This window comes from Misgurnus anguillicaudatus, unplaced genomic scaffold, assembly GCF_027580225.2.
Source record: "Misgurnus anguillicaudatus unplaced genomic scaffold, ASM2758022v2 HiC_scaffold_29, whole genome shotgun sequence".
Taxonomy (NCBI): domain Eukaryota; kingdom Metazoa; phylum Chordata; class Actinopteri; order Cypriniformes; family Cobitidae; genus Misgurnus; species Misgurnus anguillicaudatus.
Window position 1 is genome coordinate 1,898,148 of NW_027395279.1, and position 13,378 is coordinate 1,911,525.

A 13,378-nucleotide genomic window follows, 5' to 3' on the forward strand; every position below is an offset into this window, starting at 1 on the left:
AGTTAGCAAGATTTATTATGAAATTAGCATAAAGCTAGCATGAAACTAGCATGAAGCTAGTATGACTTAGCATGAAGCTAGCATGAAGCTAACATGACCCAAAGACCCAACCCCCATGCCTCTATGATGTTCAGATCCAGAGATATAAGGCTTTGTTTATTATGTTGCTAGGGTGCTCATATTTGGTTGCTAGGGGCGTGGCTTAATGCCTCAATAAGAATCCTATTAAGACTGATTGGATGCCTGAGTAAAATGAGCCCACCCCTATGTCTCTATGACACTCTGGTGTAAAGATATCCATCTGGGCTTTTTATAATGGTAGTCTATGGGAGATGTTGCTAGGGTACCCAAAATTGTTGCTAGGGGTGTGGCTTAATAGCTCTGGGGCGATCCTAAGAGACTAATTGGATGACTGAGTAAAATGAACCCACCCCCATGTCTCTACGACACTCTAAAGTGAAGATATTCCATCTGGGACGTTTTTATTCCCTTTTATGGGCATGTTTCCTGCCCCATTATAAGTCAATGGGAAATTTTGGGGGCCTCTTACACCCCAGGGGTACAGCTTACACCCCATTGTGAGGTATGTTTTTACACAGCCTGTCAGCCTCCTTAAATGTGGTAAGCCACAAGTTTCTACAAGTTTCTCACTCGCAGCTATGACCCGTCAAAGTTTGTCTCCATGTTAAGTCAATGGGAATTTTGGGGTGTTTGAGCCCCCCGTTTAGGAATTCGGAAGGTCCCATCAGTTAGAAAAGATATAGCACACTAAGTCAGACCAGTCTGAAGGTCTGTGGAAAATTTGGTGCATGTAGCTTGAAAGCCCTAGGACGAGTTAGTGTTTATAATTTTGGGGGGATAAGAAAGAATAATAATAACTAGATATTAAAGTTTGAAGACAAACTTTATGTTGGCTTGAAAAAGCGTAGCTTGAACGTTTAAAACGGTTTGACAGAAGTTTAGTTTAGTAGGCTATCTGGCTGTTAGTATGTTTAAGTATGAAGGTAGCATGATTTAGCATGATGCTAACATGATAAACATGAAGCTGGCATGATGCTAGCATGATTAGCATGAAGCTAGCATGATGCTAGCATGACTAGCATGAAGCTAACATGATGCTAGCATGATTAGCATGAAGCTAACATGATGCTAGCATGATTAGCATGAAGCTATCATGATACTAGCATGATTAGCATGAAGCTAGCATGATGCTAGCATGATTAGCATGAAGCTAGCATGATGCTAGCATTATTAGCATGAAGCTAGCATGATGCTAGCATGATTAGCATGAAGCTAGCATGATGCTAGCATAATTAGCATGAAGTTAGCATGATGCTAGCATGATTATCATGAAGCTAGCATGATGATTAGCATCAAGCTAGCATGATGGTAACATGATTAACATCAAGCTAGCATGATGCTAGCATGATTAGCATGAAGCTAGCATAATGCTAGCATGATTAACATGAAGCTAGCATGATTAGCATGAAGCTAGCATGATGCTAGCATGATTAGCATGAAGCTAACATGATGCTAGCATGATTAGCATGAAGCTAGCATGATTAGCATGAGGCTAACATGATGCTAGCATGATTAGCATGAAACTAGCATGGTGCTAACATGATAAGCATGAAGCTAGCATGATGTTAACATGATTAACATGAAGCTAGCATGATGCTAGCATGATTAGCATGAAGCTAACATGATGTTAGCATGATTACCATGAAGCTAGCATGATGCTAGCATGATTAGCATGATGTTAGCATGATTAGCATGAAGCTAGCATGATGTTAGCATGATTAGCATGAAGCTAGCATGATGTTAGCAAGATTAGCATGAAGCTAGCATGAAACTAGCAAGATTAGCATGAAGTAAGCATGAGGTTAGCATAATTAGCATGAAGCTAGCATGATTTAACATGAAGCTAGCATGATGCTAGCATGATTAGCATGAAGCTAGCATGATTTAACATGAAGCTAGCATGATGCTAGCATGATTAGCATGAAGCTAGCACTATTTAGCGTGAAGCTAACAAGATTTAACATGAAGCTAGCATGATTTAGCATGAAGTTAGCAAGATATATTATGAAATTAGCATAAAGCTAGCATGAAACTAGCATGAAGCTAGTATGACTTAGCATGAAGCTAGCATGAAGCTAACATGGCCCAAAGACCCAACCCCCATGTCTCTATGATGTTCAGACCCAGAGATATAAGGCTTTGTTTATTATGTTGCTAGGGTGCTCATATTTGGTTGCTAGGGGCGTGGCTTAATACCTCAATAAGAATCCTATTAAGACTGATTGGATGCCTGAGTAAAATGAGCCCACCCCTATGTCTCTATGACACTCTGGTGTAAAGATATCCATCTGGGCTTTTTATAATGGTAGTCTATGGGAGATGTTGCTAGGGTACCCAAAATTGTTGCTAGGGGCGTGGCTTAATAGGTCTGGGGCGATCCTAAGAGTCTAATTGGATGACTGAGTAAAATGAACCCACCCCCATGTCTCTACGACACTCTAAAGTGAAGATATTCCATCTGGGACGCTTTTATTCCCTTATATGGGCATGTTTCCTGCCCCATTATAAGTCAATGGGAAATTTTGGGGGCCTCTTACACCCCAGGGGTACAGCATACACCCCATTTTGATGTATGTTCTTACAGAGGCTGTCATCCTCCTTAAATGTGGTAAGCCACAAGTTTCTACAAGTTTCTCACTCGCAGCTAGGACCCGTCAAAGTTTGTCTCCATGTTAAGTAAATGGGAGTTTTGGGGTGTTTGAGCGCCCCGTTTAGGAATTCGGAAGGTCCCATCAGTTAGAAAAGATATAGCACACTAAGTCAGACCAGTCTTAAGGTCCATGGAAAATTTGGTGCATGTAGCTTGAAAGCTCTAGGACGAGTTAGTGTCAGAAATTTTGGGGTGCTAAGAAGAATAATAATAAACTAGATATTAAAGTTTGAAGACAAACTTTATGTTGGCTTGAAAAAGCGTAGCTTGAACGTTTAAAACGGTTTGACAGAAGTTTAGTTTAGTAGGCTATCTGGCTGTTAGTATGTTTAAGTATGAAGGTAGCATGATTTAGCATGATGCTAACATGATAAACATGAAGCTGGCATGATGCTAGCATGATTAGCATGAAGCTAACATGATGCTAGCATGATTAGCATGAAGCTATCATGATACTAGCATGATTAGCATGAAGCTAGCATGATGCTAGCATGATTAGCATGAAGCTAGCATGATGCTAGCATAATTAGCATGAAGTTAGCATGATGCTAGCATGATTAGCATGAAGCTAGCATGATGATTAGCATCAAGCTAGCATGATGGTAACATGATTAACATCAAGCTAGCATGATGCTAGCATGATTAGCATGAAGCTAGCATAATGCTAGCATGATTAACATGAAGCTAGCATGATTAGCATGAAGCTAGCATGATGCTAGCATGATTAGCATGAAGCTAACATGATGCTAGCATGATTAGCATGAAGCTAGCATGATTAGCATGAGGCTAACATGATGCTAGCATGATTAGCATGAAACTAGCATGGTGCTAACATGATAAGCATGAAGCTAGCATGATGTTAACATGATTAACATGAAGCTAGCATGATGCTAGCATGATTAGCATGAAGCTAACATGATGTTAGCATGATTACCATGAAGCTAGCATGATGCTAGCATGATTAGCATGATGTTAGCATGATTAGCATGAAGCTAGCATGATGTTAGCATGATTAGCATGAAGCTAGCATGATGTTAGCAAGATTAGCATGAAGCTAGCATGAAACTAGCAAGATTAGCATGAAGTAAGCATGAGGTTAGCATGATTAGCATGAAGCTAGCATGATTTAACATGAAGCTAGCATGATGCTAGCATGATTAGCATGAAGCTAGCATGATTTAACATGAAGCTAGCATGATGCTAGCATGATTAGCATGAAGCTAGCACTATTTAGCGTGAAGCTAACAAGATTTAACATGAAGCTAGCATGATTTAGCATGAAGTTAGCAAGATATATTATGAAATTAGCATAAAGCTAGCATGAAACTAGCATGAAGCTAGTATGACTTAGCATGAAGCTAGCATGAAGCTAACATGGCCCAAAGACCCAACCCCCATGTCTCTATGATGTTCAGACCCAGAGATATAAGGCTTTGTTTATTATGTTGCTAGGGTGCTCATATTTGGTTGCTAGGGGCGTGGCTTAATACCTCAATAAGAATCCTATTAAGACTGATTGGATGCCTGAGTAAAATGAGCCCACCCCTATGTCTCTATGACACTCTGGTGTAAAGATATCCATCTGGGCTTTTTATAATGGTAGTCTATGGGAGATGTTGCTAGGGTACCCAAAATTGTTGCTAGGGGCGTGGCTTAATAGGTCTGGGGCGATCCTAAGAGTCTAATTGGATGACTGAGTAAAATGAACCCACCCCCATGTCTCTACGACACTCTAAAGTGAAGATATTCCATCTGGGACGCTTTTATTCCCTTATATGGGCATGTTTCCTGCCCCATTATAAGTCAATGGGAAATTTTGGGGGCCTCTTACACCCCAGGGGTACAGCATACACCCCATTTTGATGTATGTTCTTACAGAGGCTGTCATCCTCCTTAAATGTGGTAAGCCACAAGTTTCTACAAGTTTCTCACTCGCAGCTAGGACCCGTCAAAGTTTGTCTCCATGTTAAGTAAATGGGAGTTTTGGGGTGTTTGAGCGCCCCGTTTAGGAATTCGGAAGGTCCCATCAGTTAGAAAAGATATAGCACACTAAGTCAGACCAGTCTTAAGGTCCATGGAAAATTTGGTGCATGTAGCTTGAAAGCTCTAGGACGAGTTAGTGTCAGAAATTTTGGGGTGCTAAGAAGAATAATAATAAAATATAAGTTTAAAAGCAATAACAATATATTGGCTTTTTCAAAGCCAACATAAATATAAGTTTAAAAGCAATAACAATATATTGGCTTTTTCAAAGCCAACATAATAAGTTTAATAGCAATAACAATATATTGGCTTTTTCAAAGCCAACATAATAACTAGATAGGTACATTTCCTGAAGAAAATGTGAAGTGGTGCTTGCCGTGGCAAAATTCTGGGGGCAATGTATGATTATACTCCGAGCCAAAAGTAAAACAATCCAACCCCTGTGTCTCTACGATGTTCTGATGCGGAGATATTAGGCTTTGTTTATTCGGTTGCTAGGGTACTGTATTTGGTTGCTAGGGAGAAAATTGGCATCCACTTGTGATTACAATCCGAGTCACGAGTCAAACGGTCCAACCCCCGTGTCTCTACGATGTTCTGATGTGGAGATATAAGGCTTTGTTTATTGAAGGTAGCATGATTAACATGAAGCTAGCATGATGTTAACATAATTAACGTGAAGGTAGTATGATGTTAACATGATTAACATGAAGATAGCATGATTAGCATGAAGCTAGCATAAAGCTAACATCATTAGCATGAAGCTAGCATTAAAGCTAACATAATTAGCATAAAGCTAACATGATGTTAATATGATTAGCATGAAGTTAGCATGATGTTAGCATGATTAGCATAAAGCTAGCATGAAGCTAACATGATTAGCATGAAGTTAGCATGAAGATAGCATGATGTTAACATGAAGCTAGCATGATGTTAGCATGATTTGCATGAAGTTAGCATGAAGCTAGCATGAAGCTAGCATGATTAGCATGAAGCTAACACGAAGCTAGCATGATTAGCATGAAGTTAACATGAAGTTAGCATGATTAGCATGAAGCTAGCATGATGTTAACATGATTAGCATGATGCTAGCATGATTAGAATGAAGCTAGCATGATGTTAGCATGATGGTAGCATGATTAACATGATGTTAGCATGAAGCTAGCATGAAGCTAGCATGAAGCTTACATGATTAGCATGAAGTTAGCAAGAAGCTAGCATGACTAGCATGATGTTAGCATGATTAGCATGAAGTTAGCATGAAGCTAGCATGATTAGCATGAAGCTAGCATGAAGTTAGCATGATGTTAACATGAAGTTAGCATGATGTTAGCATGATTAGCATGATGCTAGCATGATTAGCATGATGCTAGCATGATGTTAACATGATTAGCATGATGTTAGCATGATTAGCATGAAGCTAGCATGATGTTAGCATGATTAGCAAGAAGTTAACATGAAGTTAGCATGAAGATAGCATGAAGCTAGCATGATTTAACGTGAAGTTAGCAAGATTTATTATGAAATTAGCATTAAGCTAGCATGAAACTACTATGACTTAGCATTAAGCTAGCATTAAGCTAACATGACCCAAAGACCCAACCCCCATGTCTCTATGATGTTCATTTCCAGAGATAAAAGGCTTTGTTTATTATGTTGCTAGGGTGCTCATATTTGGTTGTTAGGGGCGTGGCTTGGGAGTGGCCAATAATGTAGCCAGTTATTACACTCTGAGTCACAAGTAAAATGGTCCAACCCCCGTGTCTCTACAATGTTCTGATGCGGAGATATAAGGCTTTGTTTATTTGGTTGCTAGGGTGCTCATATTTGGTTGCTAGGGGCGTGGCTTGGGAGTGGCCAATGATGTGGCCAGTGATTACACTCCGAGTCACAAGTAAAACGGTCCAACCCCCGTGTCTCTACGATGTTTTAATGCCGAGATATAACTGTTTAAATGTTATGTTGCTAGGGTGCTCAAAAGTGGTTGCTAGGGGCGTGGCTTAATACCTTAATAAGGATCCTGAGACACTGATTGGATGTCTGGGTAAAATGAGCCCACCCCCATGTCTCTATGACACTGTGCTGCAAAGATATCCATCTGGGTATTTTATAATGGCAGTCTATGGGAGATGTTGCTAGGGTGCCCAAAATTGTTGCTAGGGGCGTGGCTTAATAGCTCTGGGATGATCCTGAGAGACTGATTGGATGCCCGAGTAAAATGAGCCCACCCACTAATCTCTACGACACTGTAAAGCAAAGATATCCCATCTGGAAATGTTTGTATTCCCTTATATGGACATGTTTCCTGCCCCATTATAAGTCAATGGGAATTTTCGGGTGCCTCTTACACCCCAGGGGTACAACTTACACCCCATTGTGATGTATGTGCTTACAGAGCCTACCACCCTCTTCAGATAATGTAACCCACATGTTTCAACAACATCCTTAAGCGGAGCTATGACCCGTCAAAGTTGGGCGCAATGTTAAGTCAATGGGATTTTTCGGGTGGTTTTTCGCCCCCCTTTCGAAAATCCTGCACCCGATCGCTTATAAAAGTCATAGCACACCTCTCCTCAATAATCCGGTCGATTTGAGCCCTCTTTCGTGGGACTACAACAAACCGTGCGGGACGAGTTACGCGCCGAAAAAGTGTCCAGACATAAGAATAATAATAAGTATGAGCAATAGTAATAGTGATGCCTTGCATAAATGCAAGCACCACTAATAAGTTTAAAAGCAATAACAGTATGTTGGCTTTTTCAAAGCCAACATAATAAGTTTAAAAGCAATAACAGTATGTTGGCTTTTTCAAAGCCAACATAATAACTACAGGTTGGTCTGAATTGTTTTGGTAAATATCAAGAATTGACTGATTCATCAACTTATGGTGTTGTTTATCTTTTACAAAACTGGCACAGTGTAGCCCTATTTGCAGCAACTGTGAGCTTGAAACACTTGTATTATTTTTTAAAGAACTGTTAGCTTGAGTTTTTATATTTGTTTAAAGGCAGGTTGCATGATCTCTGACTGCTGATTGGCTACAAGTGTGTTTTGGTACTCGGCTAGACTCCCTTTTCCAAAGTGTTTTTTAAAAATCATGCACCCCGCCTTTAACAATTTTAATTAGGGGGAACTGTGTCTAAATAGTGTCCTTGGACTTTTTCAAACAAAATGGCCCACCACACCCTACTCGCAACACACCACAGCAAAGTGGCCCAATATAAATCCTACTTATACTTTTTAGGAAATCTAATTCATTATAAAATACATTTATGTACCTGCCAATAACATCTTACTAACCATGACATAAATCAAGGTTAAACTTGAGGCTTTGACTCTCTGATTTTTTGTCAGATCTGAGGGTAAATATCTCTCATTTTAAGTTTTATAAATCATTATCAAGAACAAATAAATTTACAGAAAGCTACCAGAAAAGCCAGGTAACTAAAGGTGTAAACAGATGTTCCCAATGTGAGAATGAAACACAGGTCTCTTTATGGATACACTGTTTTTGGATATACTGTACGAAATAAAAACTATTTTTGTCCGAAGAACGGGAACAAATGAAACATACTACAACATTTCTATCAATAAAAAAAACATAAAAAACGAACTAAAAAAAAAACGTAGTGGCTTTAATAAGATTTATAAAATCATAGCCCTAAATGTCATTTTATAATAGAATGATGCATTTTCTGGAATGCAGTTTTGAAACAATAACAACACATGCAATCCACACATGCAAAGAAATTTAAGATGTGTAATCTTGTTAAATGACAAATTTATCCCGAACAAATGTAATTTTGTGTTTAGTTGAAAAAGTAAAAAGTATTTTACACCGTGAATAGCTTGAGGGTGAGTAAAATAGGGGCTAAACTATTCCTTTAAAGGTGTCATTGAGAACATCTAACTGCTAGTGTTTACATCATCCGAGCACTTTGCCAGGAAAGGGTGTACTTAAGAGTCTTCCTTAAATCAGCCATGGCAAGGCCGTAACCATACCGTGAACATTGAGGGGAACCAACATATTCAGAGATACATCTATGTATATTAAAAAATTAAATATGGTAAGGACAATTTGGCAGTTTCTGATTATTGGGGGGATATGCAGCCCTTAATGTCTATTGTGGTTATGGCCCTGAGACATGGTAAAACCAAATACCTGGTTGTTGGGATGAGGGATGATCTTTCACATTGATGCATCATTCTTTGCTTCAAAATGTGCCTGCAAGTTGTTCAGCAGCACATCTGGAAGGGAAACATCAGTGTCATAAGGAGATTGTTTTGGTTGGTAGTTGATGGTCTGGATGCCCTTCAACATCCGTTGGTGTTGCCACCTTTTCTAAATTGGCTGTTTATTCTCTAGGTGAGTGCAGGTTTTGCTTACTTTGTGGTCTGTAACAGTACAGTTTTGGCTCTATTGTTTAGGTCTCCTTGTTGCTTGTTCTAAAGGAAGAGTATTAGGTCCTCAGCAGTGAACACACTTTCACAGTCATCCAGAGCTCCGGGTTGGAGTATGTATACTGTAGTGATGCCACTTTCCCTAGACTGGTCCGGTTGAGATTAGACTCTTTGGAGTGGATGAGCCACCTTACAAAAACCAAGACAAGTCTCTGCACCTCTTCTAACCTTGACCAAATCCCACACGCACCGATGTTGACACCTTGCTGAAAATGTTTGAACATGTAATATTTCTATTAATGCAAACAAATGTTGATTAAAAAAGCTTTTTCATTAACTTAATATTTTTTGGTAAATAAATTACAGTATTTAGTTCACATATGTTTTCTCGTTTTCATTTGATTTATTATAAGGAGTGAAGCCCTGGGGCCGGATTCACGAAACATTCTTAAGAAGAAAAATTTTCTTAACTGCCATTTTTATCTTAAATTCAAGCTTAAGAAAAAAGTTAAGAATATTTTGTATTCTCAAAAAAGCTTCTTAAGAAAGTTCTTATTTTTTTCCTTAAGTATGTTCTTAAGAATAAACTTAAGAAGATTTCCAATTCTCGAAAAATAAACTGTCTTAAATAACATCTTAAAGTTAGGATAACCTTACAGTAGTCTTAAATCTCAAAATGTAAGATGTTTTATGAGTTAATGTGATTGTTTTAAATGTGACAAGTTGTATTTTGTAGTCTGAAATGGCAATTTAATCAGTTTACTTCACATAGATTAGTTTAAAGAGGAATTCCACACTCATATAATTGTCACGGTTGAGACAAGATGAGGCAAAAGGTGCGGATCCAAGTGCAGTTTATTGTAAATAAAAGGTGAAAACAAGGCAAAAACAAAACCAGGGAACACAAGAGACTAGCGACATCTTACGACAAACCACAAACAAGGACTGAACAGGCAGAGTATATATGCATGACAATAACCAATGACAAAGCAGGAACAATGAGTAACCAGGACAACACACAAGGGGAGAGGCATGAACATAATGAATAACCATGGTTACAAACAAGGGGGCGGAGACACTAATTAACACAGGGAGATACAACTAGGAACAAGGGTATACATGAACACAGGTAAAACACAGGTACACAGAGACATAATATAAACCCAAAACACAAATGAACACAAGTTAAACACAGGTTGCACAGAGACATAAACCAAAACACAAATGAACACAGGGAACCCATGTTACATAGCCCCCCCTCAAAGGGGCGGCTTCCAGACGCCCCCCAGAAAACCCCAAAGTACAACAGTCTAGGAGGGCGGTGGCATGGAGGTGGACCCGGGGGAGGGATGGTGGGCCAAGGCCACAAAAGTCCAAGGGCCAGGGCGGAGCCGCAGGCGGAGACAGGAACCAAGACGGCGCCGCAGGCGGGGACCGGGACCAAGGCGGCGCAGCAGGCGGAGACAGGGACCAAGGCGGAGCCGCAGGCGGAGACAGGGACCAAGGCGGAGCCGCAGGCGGAGACAGGGACCAAGGCGGAGCCGCAGGCGGAGACAGGGACCAAGGCGGAGCCGCAGGCGGAGACAGGGACCAAGGCGGAGCCGCAGGCGGAGACAGGGACCAAGGCGGAGCCGCAGGCGGAGACAGGGACCAAGGAGGAGCCGCAGGCGGAGACAGGGACCAAGGAGGAGCCGCAGGCGGAGACAGGGACCAAGGAGGAGCCGCAGGCGGAGACAGGGACCAAGGAGGAGCCGCAGGCGGAGCAGGCGGCCAGGGCGGAGACTGGGGCCAGGGTGGAGCCGCGGGCGGAGCAAGAACCCAGGGCGGAGCCGGCAGAGCAGGAACCCAGGGCGGAGCCGGCAGAGCAGGAACCCAGGGCGGAGCCGGCAGAGCAGGAACCCAGGGCGGAGCCGGCAGAGCAGGAACCCAGGGCGGAGCCGGCAGAGCAGGAACCCAGGGCGGAGCCGGCAGAGCAGGAACCCAGGGCGGAGCCGGCAGAGCAGGAACCCAGGGCGGAGCCAGAGGCCAGAGAGGAACTGGATACCAGGGTGGTGCTGGTGGTCTCAGGATCCTGGGTAGAAGAAAACAACAGAGAGAGACCCTCTGGGCCTGGTTAGACAGGGCAATGAGTTTGGGGACAGCCATCGTGAAACAGGCAGAGAGTTCTGTACTGGCCATAGTACTGGTGACAATAGAAAGTCTCTGGAGCTTTGGGGTGGCCACACTAGCTGACCAATGTGGCACAGATGACTCAGTGGGCACAGATGACTCAGTGGGCACAGATGACTCAGTCGGCTCAGGGGAATCAGAAGACTCAGTCGGCTCAGGGGAATCAGAAGACTCAGTCGGCTCAGGGGAATCAGAAGACTCAGTCGGCTCAGGGGAATCAGAAGACTCAGTCGGCTCAGGGGAATCAGAAGACTCAGTCGGCTCAGGGGAATCAGAAGACTCAGTCGGCTCAGGGGAATCAGAAGACTCAGTCGGCTCAGGGGAATCAGAAGACTCGGAGGACTCAGGAGATTCACTCGGCTCGGAGGACTCAGGAGATTCACTCGGCTCGGAGGACTCAGGAGATTCACTCGGCTCGGAGGACTCAGGAGATTCACTCGGCTCGGAGGACTCAGGAGATTCACTCGGCTCGGAGGACTCAGGAGATTCACTCGGCTCGGAGGACTCAGGAGATTCACTCGGCTCGGAGGACTCAGGAGATTCACTCGGCTCGGAGGACTCAGGAGATTCACTCGGCTCGGAGGACTCAGGAGATTCACTCGGCTCGGAGGACTCAGGAGATTCACTCGGCTCGGAGGACTCAGGAGATTCACTCGGCTCGGAGGACTCAGGAGATTCACTCGGCTCGGAGGACTCAGGAGATTCACTCGGCTCGGAGGACTCAGGAGATTCACTCGGCTCGGAGGACTCAGGAGATTCACTCGGCTCGGAGGACTCAGGAGATTCACTCGGCTCGGAGGACTCAGGAGATTCACTCGGCTCAGGAGATTCACTCGGCTCAGGAGATTCACTCGGCTCAGGAGATTCACTCGGCTCAGGAGATTCACTCGGCTCAGGAGATTCACTCGGCTCAGGAGATTCACTCGGCTCAGGAGATTCACTCATCTCGGAGGACTCGATGGATTCGGGTATGGGAGCCATTCTGAGAATGTATGTAGGTGTTATTACTGCACCCTTAACAACTGGAACGGTGATGATGGTGGCTTTCTGATAAATCGGAGCTGGTATGGATGTGGCAAACTCGAAAACTGGGGATGGATTAACAGTAGCGAACTGAGGTATGGAGTAGGATGAAGTGGCGGCCATTTTAAGCACGGGCGCTGACCCAGGGGAAACAAAACTCGGGGAATTAGCGTCCGTACTTACAGTGGCTTGCTCGGGCAGGGATTTCTTCCTCCGTCGCCGGTGTCGTGAGCAACGTGAAGGGGTAGTGTTCACCGGCACGGAAGTCTCAGTAGTCCTATGCACGGGAGCAGCGGTCCTGCATTCAAGTGTCTCTGGTGTGCCTCGAGCATATCTCCCGCTACACTTGTCCACGTAATGGACGAACTCGACAAACTCCATCTGTTCGAGCCCAGCCATTTGCCAAAGCGGCAAAGGGTCATCCAGACAGTTGTTAAACGCGTAGTTCAGCTCCGCTTCAGTGTAGCCCAAACCAGTCGCCAAAGTTAAAAATACATGGGCGAGACTATTCACAGGTTGCCCCCGCTGACAGAGGGCGTCTAACTCCACTGCTTTGTCCCATAACTCCTGCTCCGTGGAGGGAGGACAAGCCTGAATGTAAATGCTGCCAACACGCTGCATGCTAATACTATGAATAATCCAGGGGACTTGAAAAAACACGGGGAATGATGAATTGCTGCTGGATCCTAGTTGGTGGTTTGTTCTGTCACGGTTGCGACAAGATGAGGCAAAAGGTGCGGATCCAAGTGCAGTTTATTGTAAATAAAAGGTGAAAACAAGGCAAAAACAAAACCAGGGAACACAAGAGACTAGCGACATCTTACGACAAACCACAAACAAGGACTGAACAGGCAGAGTATATATGCATGACAATAACCAATGACAAAGCAGGAACAATGAGTAACCAGGACAACACACAAGGGGAGAGGCATGAACATAATGAATAACCATGGTTACAAACAAGGGGGCGGAGACACTAATTAACACAGGGAGATACAACTAGGAACAAGGGTATACATGAACACAGGTAAAACACAGGTACACAGAGACATAATATAAACCCAAATCACA

At 43.1% G+C, this 13,378-nt stretch overlaps 1 long non-coding RNA gene across 1 annotated transcript in view; it reads right to left on the bottom strand.

The window, feature by feature from the left end:
• Window positions 1-13,378, bottom strand: part of LOC141362770 (uncharacterized) — a 55,856-nt gene that overhangs the window by 41,445 nt on the left and 1,033 nt on the right. The window contains exons 2-3 of the long non-coding RNA XR_012368347.1: window positions 9,102-9,381; window positions 8,877-8,962 (exon numbers count right to left, since the gene is read on the bottom strand). This is a non-coding gene — a long non-coding RNA (uncharacterized lncRNA). The remainder of the gene's footprint in view (window positions 1-8,876; window positions 8,963-9,101; window positions 9,382-13,378) is intronic.